General features: G+C 38.8%; 1 long non-coding RNA gene across 1 annotated transcript in view; it reads left to right on the forward strand.

Moving 5' to 3' along the window:
• The window catches only part of LOC125893268 (uncharacterized), a 98,967-nt gene that overhangs the window by 20,904 nt on the left and 60,529 nt on the right, over nt 1-17,534 (forward strand). Inside the window, exons 2-3 of the long non-coding RNA XR_007449851.1 lie at nt 3,060-3,148; nt 3,829-3,975. This is a non-coding gene — a long non-coding RNA (uncharacterized LOC125893268). The remainder of the gene's footprint in view (nt 1-3,059; nt 3,149-3,828; nt 3,976-17,534) is intronic.

The raw sequence follows: 17,534 nt of genomic DNA on the forward strand, positions 1-17,534 counted from the left end.
ACATAGTGCAATATTATGATAATGCTGCACAATTGAAAGAGGAAGCTGCCAAAGATGAAAATGATATGTGAAGAAAGCATTGGATTCCTCTGCCACATAACAACAACACTTACAGTAAGAGTGTAGACACACACACACACACACACACACACAAATATATGTATATATATACTGTGCCGTGACCTGGTAATTATACTCTTTCCTATGCTGAAGACCAGTAATTTAGAAATTAAGCTGAGTCATGTGTTAATTTAATAAGTGGCTTTTGCCACCATACTGATTTTTTGTATCTTAGATGCAGCTTGGTGTTATATCGATGTATTAATGCTAATTTTCATCAGATGTATATTATCCATTATGGAACGTTTTTAATAATGGAAGGGGTTGCTCATTCTGTTGAGCCCAATGAGAATCAACACTCTATTCTACAGCTAGCCCATTGTTTGTCTTGTAAGACCTGCACGTCAGGGCTAGGTATAAAACGTACAATACCAGTACCAATACCAGTACCCTGAAAGTGACGCTGATATCAATAGAGTGCTTCATTTGATACCTTTTTTCTAGGTCTTTCAACACCAATCATTTGAATTGAAGCATTCAGTTGTGTAAAATGCCACCAGATGCCACGCGGCTGTAGCATAGCCATACTTTGAATGTTGTGGTGTCACCTTGGCACACTGAACTGTCAACTCCGTCAATAGTACTTGACGTCACCACATCACAGACTGTATGGGTTGTAGCTGCTGAGTTAGTGGGCCATTCACATGTCACATTAAATCAAAGAACCGTTGCAGTGACTGGCTGCAAGCAAAACCATACAAGTAGTTTTTCTAGATCTGGGTACAACAGCCTATGTGCCCTACTGCACAGTTTGTGACACTTTAAGGCTTTTTAAAGCAAGTTGTTTTTAACCACATAAAATTCAGGATTTATCAAAAGGCTCCTAGATTCCTGGAAAAGTTCTTGTGGTAAAGGGCTATGGGACTGTAGTGGCTGTGAAGTACATGATCATATTGAGTTAAATGGCATGTTCACCAAAATCAACTAACCTTCAGCTCTCTGCTTAGTGGCTTGACTATAGCTGATTATTCTGGGACTGATTCCTGTTAGAAAGCGATTTTAAAGTTTACCCTCTTCCAGTCGATAGCACCTGTTACAAGTCGAAATTGCTCAAAGGTTACACATTGTGACCCATGTTCTATTTAGCTGGTATATTACCAAATACGACTGTTATAAGGGAGGTTGTTAGACCTGTGCTGACTGGCCAGATCAGTAAATGCAAAGTAAGAAAGGTTGTAGAGTTTGTTACAGAGCTGTGTCTGTTCAGACAGGACTTAGGTCAAAATTGAGAGATCTTTCTTAAACCTTGTCCCAAAGTGTAACATCCATGAATATTTTAGTTGTTTGGCATTCTGTGCTCACAAGTTATTTCTGTCTTACTTCATTTCCACTCTTTGTGTTCTTTTTCTTTTCTTACCGTGACACCTCAAATGTAGTATTCTGTGCCCCAGATTTCCCAATGGGGACATTTACAGTGCAGTAAGTTACTATTAATACTACACCATGTTTCTAAAATTAATCTCTGTCAGAATGACAAGGACGCATATTTGTTCCTAAAAAGATCAGCTTTTGTAGATTTACATCCAGCAGCACTGTTAATATATGTATGGATTGGAAAGTGAAATATAATACAAAAGATAGTGATTTCATGTTTGCCAATGTAGCTCTGTCAGTGGGTGACGGGCTGGTTTGTGAAGCTGAAAATATTGTTTTTACATAAATGACATGCTTTCTTGTAATACTGGTGATCTACAGTAAGAATTAAGTATGTTATGCCATGATGATGGCATTTTGGAAAATATGCTTAATTGCTTGATTGATGCCACTCTAGTGTCTGTACACTATAGTAAGCAAATTTGCAAATCCTAAGATGGTGAAGGAACGACCTGTCATACTCTCCCTTTGATTGGCTAGTACTCGTTGCCTTTGTCGGTTGGTTTGGTTTAGGCAGGAGGAGAGGGATTGATTGAGGTTAGAGTAAGAATGTCAAGGTCAGCCATTCCCTCACCATCCTTGGATTTGCAAATTTGCTTACTGTAGAGTACAGACACAAATATATCTACATTAAGTATGAAGCTACCACCAGCAGCTGGCTAACGTAGCCTAGCATAGCCAGATCTATCTCCACACTGTAATTGGAGAAAGGAGGAGGGTCTAGCTGAACCAGTTATAATTGTGCACTGCAGAAGGAAAATGTTCTGGGTTGCTTGTAAATCTTTTAACCAATCACAATCATCTTGGGTGGCACTAAGCCCAGTATAGTGCCTAGGAGGGAGGTTGTTTTGGTGGAACATTTGCACATGGGGAGGCCAGCCGTGGTATTAAAATGCCCTAAATCCCTGCAAAAGAAATTGCCACATAAAACATTAAAAGATATTTTAGCATGTAGGTTGCTAGCTCGGATGTTGTTGTTTCATGCACAGCGCTAAAACAAATTGGGATAGAAAAAAGGGGAGGGGAATGCCTTCTGAAATCGTTGGCCAGTGGCAGGCTTATGCATGTCTACATCCTGTGAGTCAGAATAGTCCAAGGATAACAAAATCGACCTACCAGCATCTCCACAGCTCACTAAGAAACACAATGTGCCTTGTGTGTTCAATGCATAAAACCCAGTGTGTAAAAATTACAGTTTGGCGTTTTGTAGAGAGGACTGTTTTTTGGCTAGGAACAGTAACTTCCTACTGTCTCTGCTTTTTGACTTGCAACTCGTCCCAGCCAAGAGATGTGTGCCTGCTTCTCTAACTCCTCTGTTAAAACCAAGCAGCAACCTGCGGGGCTGAAAAATGAAGCCAACACAGAAGTGCCAAAAACTGCAGTTCATGGAATGGCCACTAAAAGCTGACTCCAATAGCAAATCAAACCCTGTGGTTCCCCATGTTGAAATGTCCAACTTTACAGCACAAATAAGTAATTAAGAGTGTGGTCGTTTAGAGAGACGGGTTGTCTACGGATAGTGTCCTCGGCTTCTCAGTTAACTCCACCCTTTTTCTCTTCCACAGCTCCACCCACTTGTCCAAATATGGTCACTTCTGGCTCCAAAATAACAAGATGGTGATGGCCAAAATGTGAAACTTGAGGCTTAAAAACGGTAAGTCCACATACCAGTGTGTGACGTCATGGTAGTTACATCCATTATTTTATACAGTCTGTGGTTAAATATGTAAAGGCCTTTGCCATTGTCGCATCTCTAATAATAAATACGACCTCACGTTGTGTCAATCATGTTTACACACTGAGTCCAAAATTTTTGTATGTTTTTAAAATTTTCGTAATAGGTTTGATTTTTTTTTGCATCCGTCAGAGCCTTTAGAGACATTTGACCAAGAATCAGTGAAGAAAATGTGGCGGAGGGACACAGCTGTGACAAGACAGAGGAACTGTGTGCACAGAATCATTTCATAACTCAGATAGCTCATGTTCAACAAGTCAGATAGTAATATTGAGGTGGATGATGATGATGAAGAGGAGGAGGATGTGGACTGCACACAGAATTGTAATCAGTGTGCAAGGTTTCTGTGCATAACTTTTTTTTTTTTTTCAGGTGACGGATTAAAAAACGCATCCGAAAATAACAGACTCAGTGTTCAAAGAGTTAATTCATGATGGTACATAACATCATTTGAACAGTTGTCTTGTTGAGATTGGTGTAGTAGCCTTATCATAGCATTTACAACTGACATAATGGATGCAGATAAAACAGTAGTAGCAGCCCATATGTATCACACCACAAAAATTCACCCTCCATATTTAATGTGTGTGTTCAAACAGCATGGAGGGGTGTGGACGCAGCTGCAGAGGAGGTATGGTTGAGTCTCCAGCAGCATGTTGGACCGCTGCACCAAGAAACGGCTAAAGACTGCTGTGTAGTTTCAACAACTGGATAAGATCACTGCAGTGGAAGAGGAAAACCAGCCAGTGAGTTTTGCATCCTCTCCACCATTATAATGATGCTCTGCCTCCCAACATGGCGGCTGTGAGGCGGAATAAAAAAACATCTATTAGGCTAGTAATTGCGGCACGATTAGCAGACGTGCTGTTTGGCATGGTTTGGGGTTTTTCTGCAGAGTTTGGAAGAAATACACCTACTGGTGCCTCCTGATACAATAGAGCTGCCTGGGCGGCCATACATCCTGCATGTCTTACTCCCTTTTCCCCTCTCTTTCTCTCTCTCTCCACCCACCCCCGTGGGTCTCTCCCTCTATCAATCCTTCCCCCTCCTCTGCCTGTCTGGACTGGGACCAGCTGGCTTCATTAGGGGCCTCCTCCATTCCACATTGCCTGGTTTTGTCTGTTGCACATTTTTCGACTGTTTTATCTTAAGCGCTGTCCATCCCTGGACCCTCATACATATTTTCTTGGCATTTCTGCAGCCACACAACTGGCTTCTAATGAAACAATCCATGTGTCCATTGTACAGCTTTTCTTTTTTTTAATTAATCTTTGTGTCTGCCACCTCTTTTTTCGCTTTTGGATCCTCATTGTTTGCAATCACCGGGAGTGAATGAATTTTAATGGCTTGAGAGAGCTGCTGTTGGATTTTCAGGCACTAGTTTGAAAGAATATCCAAAGTCAAACACTACCTGTGCAGTTTTTAACTTGCATGTCCCTCGTCATCAAAGGGAGGGGTTAAAATTCATCTCATTGTTATAATTATTCCAAAAATAATATAAACTGTTTATAATGGCCCTCTTTATCTGCTAAGTTTTTAAAATTCTCTCCAAATCCACAAAAGTCTCATAAAAGCTTCGATTCGAACTGAGAAGCCAAACAGTACTTTCTGTCACTGTGTCTCTGTTTGATTGAGCTCTCTGGTTGGATGACATCCTTCCTTGATAGATACACCAGTGACTTACTCACCCTGCTTTTTCCCGTTTGTCATTATTTGGTTTGGAGGGATAACAGGACTGGTGACTAGACCGCAGATGGTTCTGTTGATTGTTTCATGATAGGGTAAGGTTGATAGGCAGATGGCACGGGGGAAACCGATGTCTTCAATGGGCAGAAAGCAAGATAGGCTAAGAAGTTTTCACCGTATAAGCCTAAAGTATAATTTCGCAGAATTTCTTGTAAAACTGTGGCTGACAGAGTAAACATCAACAGAACTCAAGAGCACTTGGATGCACTCCTGCCCTCGGGCACAAACACCCTAAACGCAGACTTCTTCTCATACATAATTACTGATATGCTGATGCTCTTTTGACATCATTAAATCTGGACATTTATTTGCACTTAAATGCTGCAAGTGAAGCAAAAACATGGATCCCACCAGGGTTATGGGTAGAAGTGCTGTGATTGGCCCACCATGACAGAGGGGTGGTTTTAGCTTGCCTTTAAGATTAAAATGATTATAATGATCACTGTGCTACTTGTATTTGAAAGGTGGTGCTTATAGTGACAAACCACAGAGAATTATCACACAACTCTGCAGGTCCTCTTAGGTCGACAGAGGTTATTAGGGCATTTTTATAATAACGTTATTTATATAGCACCTTTCATACAAGAAATGAACACAAAGTGCTTAACAATGAGGGCATTATATTATATGTAATATTTTTATATTAAATATTATAATATATTATGATTCACATGAAAAAAGACATGATGAACATAAAACAGAACTGATTCATATATTCATAGAGTCGTAAAACTATAAATCATAAAATCATTTAAGATTTTAAAAGAGCTGCAGCAGCATGAAACGTGAATAGAAAGTACAAGCGTAAAAAGAAAGAGTTTCAGACCCGTATCAGGGAGTCAGAGCTAGTTAAAGGCTAAAGTGAACAGATATGTTTTTAGCTTTCTTTTTAAGATATTTATTGAGCTAGCTTCCCTGATATCTACAGGCAGTGTGCTCCATAGTTTTGGGGTGTAATTGACAAAGGCTCCATCCCTGATCTTCTTCAAGCTGTTGCTGGGAACCTCCAATAAACCAGCAGCAGGTGATCGCAGTGCTCTTGGAAGCAAGAAATTAACAAGGGAGTTAGCAATGTAGCTCGGTCCCAGTCCATTTGGGCCTTTAGCAGTTCAGCAGCAGATTTTGAAGTCGCTAGACATTTAAAATAGTCAATACAATTTATATTTTAACCAAAATTTTGTGCCTGTCTGCAGGCTGTTCTCGTACTGGTTATATATTTTCCTACAAAAAATAATGCACCAAATTTACACATTTGCCATGTAATCATGAGTCTGTAATTTGTGCATTTTGCAAGGCTGGAATCATGTGACCAATGCACTGAGGGGAGTAACAAAGGAAGCGGTCCCTGTAAGGAGGCAAGTTGGGGTATTGGATGGGTCACAAAACACAGGACTTTTCCCAGGAGCCCGGTGTTCAGAACTGTGTCATTTTAAGATATGCTGTCAAATCTAAGCACAGTAACTTCACTTGCGTAAACCTAAAGACGCCCAACCATTTTTCTTTTTCTAAATGTAACCTCATTAACTTTACGTTGATCTTGTGACATAACAGGACGTATTTAACGTCATTTATGTAGGGTATCCTATGACCGTTGTATGAGGATACGTTGTTGTCCAATGTAAGAGTCCAACACCTTTCTGATGTTATATTGACATCCACTGCCAGATGGGTTGGAAAACCCAACAAGTCCTCCAAATTTAACGACACATCAGTGTGGGTCGTTAAAGTCCAACATTTTGTTGACTCGTCCAACCATCGTAATGTCGTTCCACTGCAGACTTTCTAACAAATACGAATTATTATTCCTGCAGTCACTCGAGGCCTTTGTCATTTGAACGTAAACGTGAAGTTATTGAAAATTTGCTGAAATAACTGTGATTGTTTTTCTCAGAACGACTGTTTCAAATCCATTAAAAAAATAATTTGGTTGTGATTTGAGGTGGTCAGAGTTAGATAAATGTTAATGTTAGAAGGTGAATGACTTATAGCTGGTAATGTCTTACAGATGAGGGGAAACAGGACATATGCATATGCAAATGAAAATGTATGGATGTAATGTAAACTAATCATACAACTAGGCTGTGTTTTGCAATCTTGAATCAAATCAAAACACCTGAAAAGATGTACTTATTTGTGTTTAATTCTGAATGCAGTGGTTTTAACAGCACTTTGCAAAAGCTAATGTGGGCACTGTTTGTGTGGTGATTACATGAACAAACATCTCGGTATCTACCCGTTCTGTCAGGTCAAACAACATAAATATCACATTTAAAATAAGATTTATCTTCTAATACCTTCTAAAACAATGGGCATAGCTCTCTCTCTGGAGCTATTTTTTGTTTGCGTAGCTTCTTGCATGAGGCTGCCTGGTGGAAAGATTTAATCTGATGCTTTATTTATGGTGTGTCATTATTTATTTATTTGATTATTTTGTAAATTATTTATCTATTGAATTATTAATTCTTCTTCATGACTTTTCCTTACATTATTCATGACTTAATTTGAGATTATTGCATCAAGATGCGGCATTGTTGCAGTGTTGGGTCGCCTTTTCACATCAAGTCAGACAAGGATATTAAATCTACCTCTCAGGCTGTTTTTCGTCGAAGTGAAGGAAGTAGAAAAATGATCCTGAAAGCTCGCTATTAACATACAAACTGTCGTCACGCCAGAAAGAGGAGGAATGATTAGTCTCATGACAAACACTGAATCACCCTGTGATTGATCATCTTGAGACGAGAGCTGTAGAGGAAATAGCTGTCTGTTGTACAGTGGATACAGGGATGGGAAACCTTTGTGGAAGATGCAGGTTTGAGCGTGTGTTTGCTGCAGTGGAGCTGTAGCATTCCTCCTAACATGGAGGTCAATTGTTCAGAAAATCCAAACTATGTTTTCCAAATGCCATAAGGCAGAGGTTGCAGTGCGATAAAGGTTTTTAGTTCATTTGTACATTGTTTTGTGTGATGAGATGGATATCTTTGGTCATTGATACCAGAGCACCTGAGTTTGGAGTTTGATGTCAGCAACACATCAAGAAGTGACATCCTTTCTCCAGTGTTTCTTACACAACTTATTCTTGTCTAAGATTCAGAGGTTGTCTGCACACAGCTCTTAACATAGGGGTGGCTGAGCCGGCAGTTAGCAGCTAACAGTGGTAACAACGGCAACAGTGCTGACAGAGCTAATAGTGTTTAGCTGAACGGAGAAGCTCAGATTGCACATGTTCTCATCCCAAGTCATAACACTTTGTTAGTGGCCTTTCACCTCTACATATTATGCGCTAGGTACTTTCCTGCATCTGTTGTTGGCGTTCCAGGACGCCATTACCAATGCTACGACATCAACAAAAGCACATGGTTAGGTGTAGAAAAAGCATCATGGTTTGGCCCTACATTCATACAGGAAGTGCACATAGGGCTCCAGGCTGACTGCAGTGTAAGTGTTTGGTTTGTAAGTTATTTGATTATATTGAAAGGATTTGACATCATGATTGACAGCCGTATGTGCCAGTCAGTGTGTGCTTGTGATCAGTAGAGCTGCTTGCAGTTGTTTGGACAGGTATAGGGGTGAGAACTAGACACCACAGAGATTGCTAGTGTGCAAACACTGGCTCCAAATGATGACACCAGCAATATTTTGGCTTAATTATTGTACATCAAGAGGAAGTGGAGACATGTTGTCATCTTTATGTACAGTCATCGATTAGAACTAAACTATTATCATTAAGTTGTTATGAAGGTGTGCTATGCAGGATTGTTGGTTACTGTTTGTACACATGCTTGCCAGCAAAGTTGAAAGTAAAAGTCAACCTCAGATTCATTCTCATTAGGTGTTTCATCTCGCTGTATTTACGTTTTTGCAGCCCAGTGTCCCTTAGATGCCTGCTGTTTATGGTCTGGCATCTGCTAATAGGAGTGGGGGGGGTTATCAGTACTAGGGATGGGTCACGATTTTTGAATTTTCGAATAGTCATTTTAATTTGAAAAATCGATTTTTTTAATGTGACTACTACTATTCGCCGTGTTATTTCCCCCCCTTTATTTGACATGCAATTCAGCTCCTAACCGCACAAGGGCAGTATAGGATTGCTATGGCGGTGTGAGATGGGCTACCAGCTAGTTTGATGCTCTTCTACAAACAGGAGAAACATGCAGAGACTACTACAGTCATCAAAAAGTTCCGTGTGGAACAACTTTGACAAAATAAACGAAAATGAGGTGCAGTACAAACTCTGTGAGGCAAAGCTTGCATATCACAAGTCTCCAACAAGTATGCACAGTCATTTGAGAGCGAGGCACGCAGGAGGCTCAGCGGCACGATACGTCTGCAGCACAAGTCCCGTAGCAGCTCGCCCCCCTGTTAATCAATTACAGCTCCACCGGCAACGGGAGCGGCGCGACAACTCTCTATTTTACGCGGCTCTTCTATTTGTTGTGCTACGCTCCCCTACGATTTCGATTTTTCGAAAATTCGTCGAATAGTTGCCATGATTTTCGAATAGTGTTTTTGCTTGTGCTGCCCATCCCTAATCAATACAGCATAGTATCGTGATATTTTTGTGTGGCAATATCGTCACACAGTGCCAAATATTGATCTTTTTAAAAGTTATATCGATTATCAGTATCACAAATACAAATTAAAGGAGCTATATGTAAGAAATCTAAAGCAAATAGTCGTAAAATCATCCTAATATGTCACAGAGACTATGGAATAATGTTCATATAACATACTGATCTCACCGACAACAATAGTATGGCCAGAATATTCACATTTAAAAAACATTTTTATGGCCTACAAATCATGTTTATGTTTTGAATTTGTGTTTTGGCCTGTTATGCCACCCACCGCCGTCTACCAGTCACACAGTCAGTAGAGTCTCAGCATCAGTTACAGTTACCACTGAGCTACAGCAGCACGGCAAGCAGCATTAGCAGTGTCCCGGTACATAGCATTAGCAGCCGGCTCCTCCTCAGCTGTATCCCGGCAGCAGCATTAGCATACAGAGAAGCCGGACTTGCTCGAACGGTCTGCTGGAAAACCGAAGATCAAGGACGTGGCGACGCGGCCCTGCCACGGCAGCCGCCCGTGGGCAAACAAGTCAGTCTCCAGCGTGCTGCTGTCCAGCAACCTCGAATCTGTAGGAGAGGGGGGGCGGACACGACTCGCGGCAGTATTTTGAATTTGAGTGCAGTAACCGTTTTGGCCACATTCTTACATACAGCACCTTTAAACTTCAGGTAGCCTATTAGTCTGCGAGATACATTTTGCTGCAGTTAAAATGATAAAAGTGAGATGAACAGACTGAAAACTTATCTAGTTATTTTGTTTTGTTTTTAGAATTCTTTTGTATTTGTTTTTTTGTTATCGTTTTTGGAATTATGAAACTAAGAGTGAGGCTGTTGACTTTGTTCATTTGTATTTGGGGTTGTTTTGCTTTGTTTTTTTTGTTTTGAATATGGAATTATAAAACTAAAAGGGAGTCTGTTGACTTTGTTTGTATTTGGTTTTTTTTTGTTTTGTTTTGAATATGTAATGATGGTGCGGTGAATAAGGGGTGGGAACTGAAAAGCTTGGCTTCCTCCTGCTCCATTTCGAGCATACGTTGTTTATTGATTTGAACATTGTTTTTGTTTTTGAGAAACCATAACACATGTGATTTATTTTATATGTCTTTTCTTTTACTTTCTTTTTTTAAAATATGTTCAAAATAAAGAATCAATCAATAATACAGATGCTGACAAAATTTTCCTATGGGGACATTATTTACAATTGAAAAAAGGTAAAAATTCAGCGTAATGCAACACGTTTTAAATGGCAGTAAGTATCGTGATAATATCATATTGTGGAGCCTCTGGTGATTCCCACCCCTAGTTGCTACCTTTTTATAAAGCCCTGACCTCACTTGAGTGCTGTGAAGGTACACACCCATAAATGTCCTGAGCACAGAAAATAATAAGAAAATACAGACGGGGGGCAGAGAAAGAGAAAAATACACCGCTACACACTGAGAGCAGGTCATAAGTGATGCTTTTAAGGGATTACTTCTGTATTAGTCTATACATTGCTTTTTTGGGAAAGTCCTGCAGAGTATATCTTCAAGGTTGGAAAAATCATCTTATTCCATATGAACTTATTCCAGCACTTTATCCCAACTATTTAATATTCACACTGAGTAAAACACCAGACTGTTTTTAGGGGTGTTCTGTTCCTTCAAATGAAAATATTTCAGATGATGATTTCATGAAACACTTAATAATTTCCCAAAAATTAAGCTTGACACATTTAGTATCTTTGGGAAACTTTGGATTTCAATCAGAATTTGTAATAAAATTCTGTAAGTTTGGACAATGATTGCCTTCACAGCATGAGTCTGTAATAACTGGCTCACTGGGGGTCAGCAAGGTTTAAGATGTCTCTACGTGATTTTCTTTGTCATCACAGCTAAATTTTTGGTACAAGAACATAATTGTCATATTGTCTTTCTTCACAAAATTGAAACTGATTTCTTAAGTTTGAGCTCATTTAATGAAACTTTATTAAACTCCTTTGATAAACGATGCAGGCCTTAGTTAAGCTTTAAACTGCTTTTGAATAAACCAACCTGGATTGAGATCAGAGATATCACAAATATGATGATCTTATCAGTAATTCACTGCATTTATTCACTCTGTATATCCATTAACTGTTTGCTTCTGTTCTATTTTTATGTAAATCTCTAATCTGCATCCACCACAACATAATGCATGCAGTATATATATAGGCTTTATACAGCACATTTTTAATCCACAGCTGCAACGGAGAGAAGAATGAAGTCATCTGTATACATTATGTACGGCATTGTAGGAGCATTATTATAATAGGAACGCAGAAACTTTTCACACTCACTATCATCTCTATTAGTTGCTTTTAATCTTAACAATATGAGTGCATATTCCAGTGTTGCAGCCATCGCAAGTCAATGTTGAGAAGAGCATCAGCTGAAGGCCTTTAAAATGTAAATATAAGAGTGCGTGCTGTTTAGAAAGGAAATCAATTTCCTTGCTTCTTATGTAAATGTAAATAATCAAAATGTTGGAGGCTCTGTTGCATTATCAATCAGTTCTTGAATAGCGCTCTGCATAGACACCCTGAACACTGATAACATAATCTCTGTATCAAAGAATACACATATTCTTTGGGACCTTGTACATCTTAAAAGCCCAGTGTTTTGCTGCGCGCGTTATTGACAGTTCAATTCATATCAGCCGACATCTCCTAAGCGCTTCATGCCGGATCAAGACTGCCGTGTTATCTGAATTGGAAGTGGGAAACTAAAGGAACCTGTCATGTTGCATTCAGAGGGAAGAGGTGTGTGCATCAGTGTCTGATGTATGTGCTGCAGAGATAACAGTCCCATGGCGGCACGCTGGGGCAACAGGAATATTCCTCTTCATCACTCCAGCGCTGCCACTAGTACTGTGACACAGATAATAACTGTTTATACGCAGCCCATCTCAAAGCAGCATCATCCTCTTTAAAGCTCTCAGGAGCAGATCTGTTCTCCTGCAGTACAGTGTGTCGGGTGTTAACATGTCAGATGTTGGCAAATAAAATCTTTATCTGTTCTTATCAGAAAGATCCAAGAACAAGCACAGAATACTTATTCACATTTTCCTGCATTACATCCAGTTTCATGGATGAAGTAGTCGTCTAAAGCCTCTGTAGAGCTGTCCAGCAGTGAAGAGATTAATCCCAGAATAACATCACCACTTCGAAAATACACCAAATCATTCAGTGTGATGAGTCCTATTGCATCTCTGCAAAAGAACAAGAAGTACAAATGTGCTCTTGCTGTGATGAAAATTATTTTTAAATCTTGAACAATAAGTGTTGTTTTATAAAAGTTGAATTTTAGTAACATTATTTTGTGAACAGCTTGTGCATTTTTTAAAGTGCAACGTAGGGCTGGGCAATGTGGAGAAAATCAAGAAGGTTTTACCTATTACTTTTAAAACACTACATGGTCTAGCACCAGCATACATCTGTGAACTACTATACCCCTATGTACCTGATCACGATCTTAGATTGTTAAAAAAAATCTACCAACATTCCTGTGCTTGTGCTTGCCAGCAAAGGGCAAAGTCAACGCCAGATTCATTCTCATTTGGCATTTCACCTCCCTGTATTTGAGTTTTTGTGACACAGTGTCTCATAGATGTCTGCTGCTTATGGTCTAGCACCTGGTCCCTCCCTTTTTTCGCTACCTAAAGGAGACTGTGCTGTTGCTATCAGGGCCACAAATCTTTGAAACAGCTGTATAAATAAGGTTATTATTAAAAATAAAGTAAATATTATCTAATATGTCGATATTGCAACAGATTACCTATTAGTGCTTTTACAAAATACTTACACCACATGATTTCTGACAAATAATCATCAGTAATGTGGATATAATGACTAAGTGGATAAAGGCAAACAATAGAGCAGCTAGAACAGTCTGATAGGTTCAGAAAACAACATCACTGTAATGCAGCCTTTAAAACCAGGAAAAGACAGTACTTACGATATGCAAAGTCTATATCTACTCAGATAACTGTATTGATATAATATTGATATAGTGGGCAGCTCTACTGCAGTGTTTATCTGAAGTTAGACTAAAGCTTCAGCAGTCTGAATGTTGTTTTGAGACAGACTTGTAAAATTATAAACCTATCCTTAAATTAACATACTTGTCTTTGGGGATAAATAAGGTTCTATTGAATTCAATTGAATTGAATTAATTCAACTAAAACTAAAAACTAAAATCTCCAGTGTCCTAATTGCGGAGTCCTGACACTATGGCTAAAAAAAACTTGAATGGACTAGTGATGGTAACACTGCATCATTTGTCCCTGTGTTACTTGTCTCTTAACTTTACATAAACTAGCTTTGTTAGTTTTCGTGAAAAAACAATGGTCTAAATGTACGCAAACAACAAATCACAAAATCATGTTTTACTGTTTCTGATCTCAGCATAGAAGAAGCTAAAATAAAGATCACTGGTTGACAGTTTTGATAGAAGTTATATTCACCCAGTAAATACAGATACAATAAGGCTTCTTGGCAAGTATACCAAGACAGGTCCAACATGGACGACTGGACTTTCTTCAGATTCTTGAGATTGTTTTTTGTTCTGGGTGTCCCACACACTGGCATACTGGTTTGGCAAGTACAGTAGTGGTCACTGAGACAAAGGACGCCCTTTAGGGGAATAACATTATACATTAAATGCACTTTATAATTAATCTAACATGACTGTGTAGCAGGCTAAAATATTTCTAGCTTCATCACATTTGTAAATTAGACAGAAAGTATCAGAGTCTGAGTTAATATGAAAGTTTTCACATAAAGTCACCATGTGTAAAACTAAATTAACCCTTAAAAATACCCCCAGGTCTTTAGATACTTTGGGCCATATTAAACTCAGTCTGATTCATCAATTTAATCTAATTAAGCAATGTTTAATCTACTTAAGTCCTTTCTGTTCCTTATACTAGGCCTAACTGAGTGTGACAAGTCAAATTGTTTGACTTCATTCTTTTTCTTAAGTTTATCTTTTAAATGTCGTGTAAAATAAGAGTTTGTTTTTAATCAATTTTACTTATTTATTTTTCAAAGTAAGAAGATAGCGAGTAATATTGTGATGTTCCTGTTTGGCCTAATTTTGTGTCACCGATATTATAAATTAATGCTGACATAAGGATGAGGACGTTTGTTTATGTTAGCTCATTGTCACAGTAACATAGTATTGAATTCAACATAAGTCTAAACACAACTGTATTATGAATCAAGCTTATTCATTTCCAAGGAGATGTCCAGCAGGTAAATCACATAAATACTTAATATCAGAGTTTTTATATAAGGTCAATATGTGGACAGATATATTCAAAATAATTATGGCTTTCAAAATTGCAAGCAGAAAAAAGGTGTTGTGAAACCATGAAAAGGTAGATGGGCATTGTTAGTATTGGAAAAAGAGGTGTGATTATTATGAATGAGTATTTTGAGTCAGTGAATTATGCACTTAATGTTCAAGATGGTTTGTAACATGGAAATTATTGTCTCGCAGTTATTGTAGAAGTTCAAACCACGCTAAAGAAAATGTTCCCATGTAAATTGAACTAAAGGTGTTGACTTATGGCCTTTAAAAAAACAATTAAAAATGTGAAATTCAATAGTAGCGCCCCCACGTGGCTAATTAACACCACATTTAATGAGGAGTTTATTTCACACATGTATGACAAACAATGTTTCACATCTCGATCTCTTATCATCTTCAAGGAAGTGTGCATGAAATGAAAAACGAACTCCCCCCCCTTAATAAATGCAGCACAGGTAGACTGATGAACGCTTCCTCGCAGGGCTCTTTATGAGTGACAGGGGACTCGGGCTCTGGGGTCCAAACACCCCTCACACCCACTTCACGTACGAGCCTGATGTGCTTTGTATGAACGCATGTGATTTCACAAACATCTGCCTTAATGAGTCTTCCCCCACACTTCTCCCCTCAAACTTGTGATTGACTTGACTATAAAAAGTCGCTGAAACTGTAAATCATGAGACGTATTGTAAAATGTACTTCTGTCTTCCCGTGCTCTGTAATGAAGCAGTCATTATGATTATTTTATAGGACTGAAGTTTTTAAAAACTACAAGAATGCATTACTCTGCATAATGAACAGATGTTGTGGCAACAAGCACATACATTATGCATAAAAAATTATTTCAATTTTGATTGTAGACGCTGATTTATTGAGACAAGTCTAGCTTACAACAGTAATGGATTTAGGATGTGCTTTTGTTGTGTTATTTCCATAATTAATAATAGGGAGGCAGCACATTATATATGCTTTGTATTCATAAAGATGAGAGGGCTTGAGTTATAACAGATAAAATACTGCTTGGTGAACTTTAAAACCACACCAGATTAATTATACATAAAACTTAAACCCTTTTCAGTGAAAAATAAGGAAAAAATTCCCCCAATGCCGCACTGCTTGTTGTCTGCATTTTGATATGTTGACGAAAAAGAGCATAACTGATGACAGATGAAATAAAATGAAGGAAAAGGGAAGATAATTGTTACCGGCGTGATGTACTGTATGATGACAGGAAATCACCCTTAAAAAGGAAGCCAGGCTGGTTTATACATTATATTTTTATACTAGTGTAGACACATAAAGAAATATATTAAGACTGAATCGATAGAGTTAAAGAGCAGATGTAGCCCACTCTGTGTTAGTCAATCTCATGTCTTGTTGGAGCCGTTAAAGCTTTTCAGATGATCAGCAGTAAAGATTTAGTGCAGGTTTCTATGTTGCTGCTAGTTGTCATCATATTCCTGCATCAGATGTCACCCAGACAAGTCTGTCTGTATTTGCTGTACATGGCAATATACGACTAAAATTAATTTATGTACCAAGAAGCACATCAGTGAGCCACACTGTTACTTATCCTTTAAAACCTTGAGTATAGGCATTGATGTATACACCCTGTTCTGCTAAAGTAAGCACTCACAAGTGCACTAAATTCAGTTATGGCCCAATTCCATTTCTTATTTTTACCCCCACCCCCTATTTTCGAGTGCCCCTTTGTTCCTTGAACCAGAGTTCCAAGAGGTAGTGGTTGAAATATTTCTCTATGAAATGGAGCAACCCTTCAAGACCAGACCCCCAGAAAGTGAGCCAGGCTTCGGAGGCAATTTCCATAATGACCAAACAGTGGTACTGCAATTTTGGGGGGCTGTCATGTGGTGCCATTGGGCCCAAAAAGAGTTTTTCCCATTGACTTACAATGTGAGATAGCCATCTTTAAATCAGTGGATACATTTTTTTTGAGTGTCACACCCCCACAAAATGTCTAGTTTCGCCATCGGGATTTAATCTATTAGGTCCAATAACATTTGGAAAGTCTAGAAGAGCAACAAGATCAAGTAATTTTATCCCCGCTCAAGTTAGCAGAGCACTAACTGGAGGTAGCCAACTTGGCCAGCAGAAGTCTCTAGTGTGCTTGTTGTATGGGCCCAATGATGGGGAAGCAGCGCTGATCATTTGGGTAATTTCTTACCGTGGACATAGAGCTTTTTGGCTTCATGCGTCAATGAGCAACTTTCATAGGGATGAACTGGACCCTGCCGCCAATGCTGTTTCCAAGTCTCTTAATATATTCATGTTTAAGACTTTGATTCATCATCAGTATTATCATTGTCATCAACATTGGCAGTGGTATTATCACAATGACACTGCCATTCATCAACGGAAAAATGTGGATACTTATCATTCGTCCACAACTTAGGTTTTGCAAAAATTATAAATTAAAAATTGTTTTGATCAATTTATCATACAAGTCATCAAATATAAAAGACAACACTGCTTTATTACCGGGCCACAAGCGATGCTCTGTAGGCTAACGTTAGCAACCCATGCGGGTGTCATGCACAGTTCAGCAATAACAATGTAACGTTAGCTAGCTAGCCAGTTGGCTACCGAGACATTAGCATGCTAGTGATTTTTTTTGTTTGTTTGTTTGTTTTTTCTTGTTGT

Source organism: Epinephelus fuscoguttatus, linkage group LG8, assembly GCF_011397635.1.
Source record: "Epinephelus fuscoguttatus linkage group LG8, E.fuscoguttatus.final_Chr_v1".
In the NCBI taxonomy this organism is placed as follows: Eukaryota; Metazoa; Chordata; class Actinopteri; order Perciformes; family Serranidae; genus Epinephelus; species Epinephelus fuscoguttatus.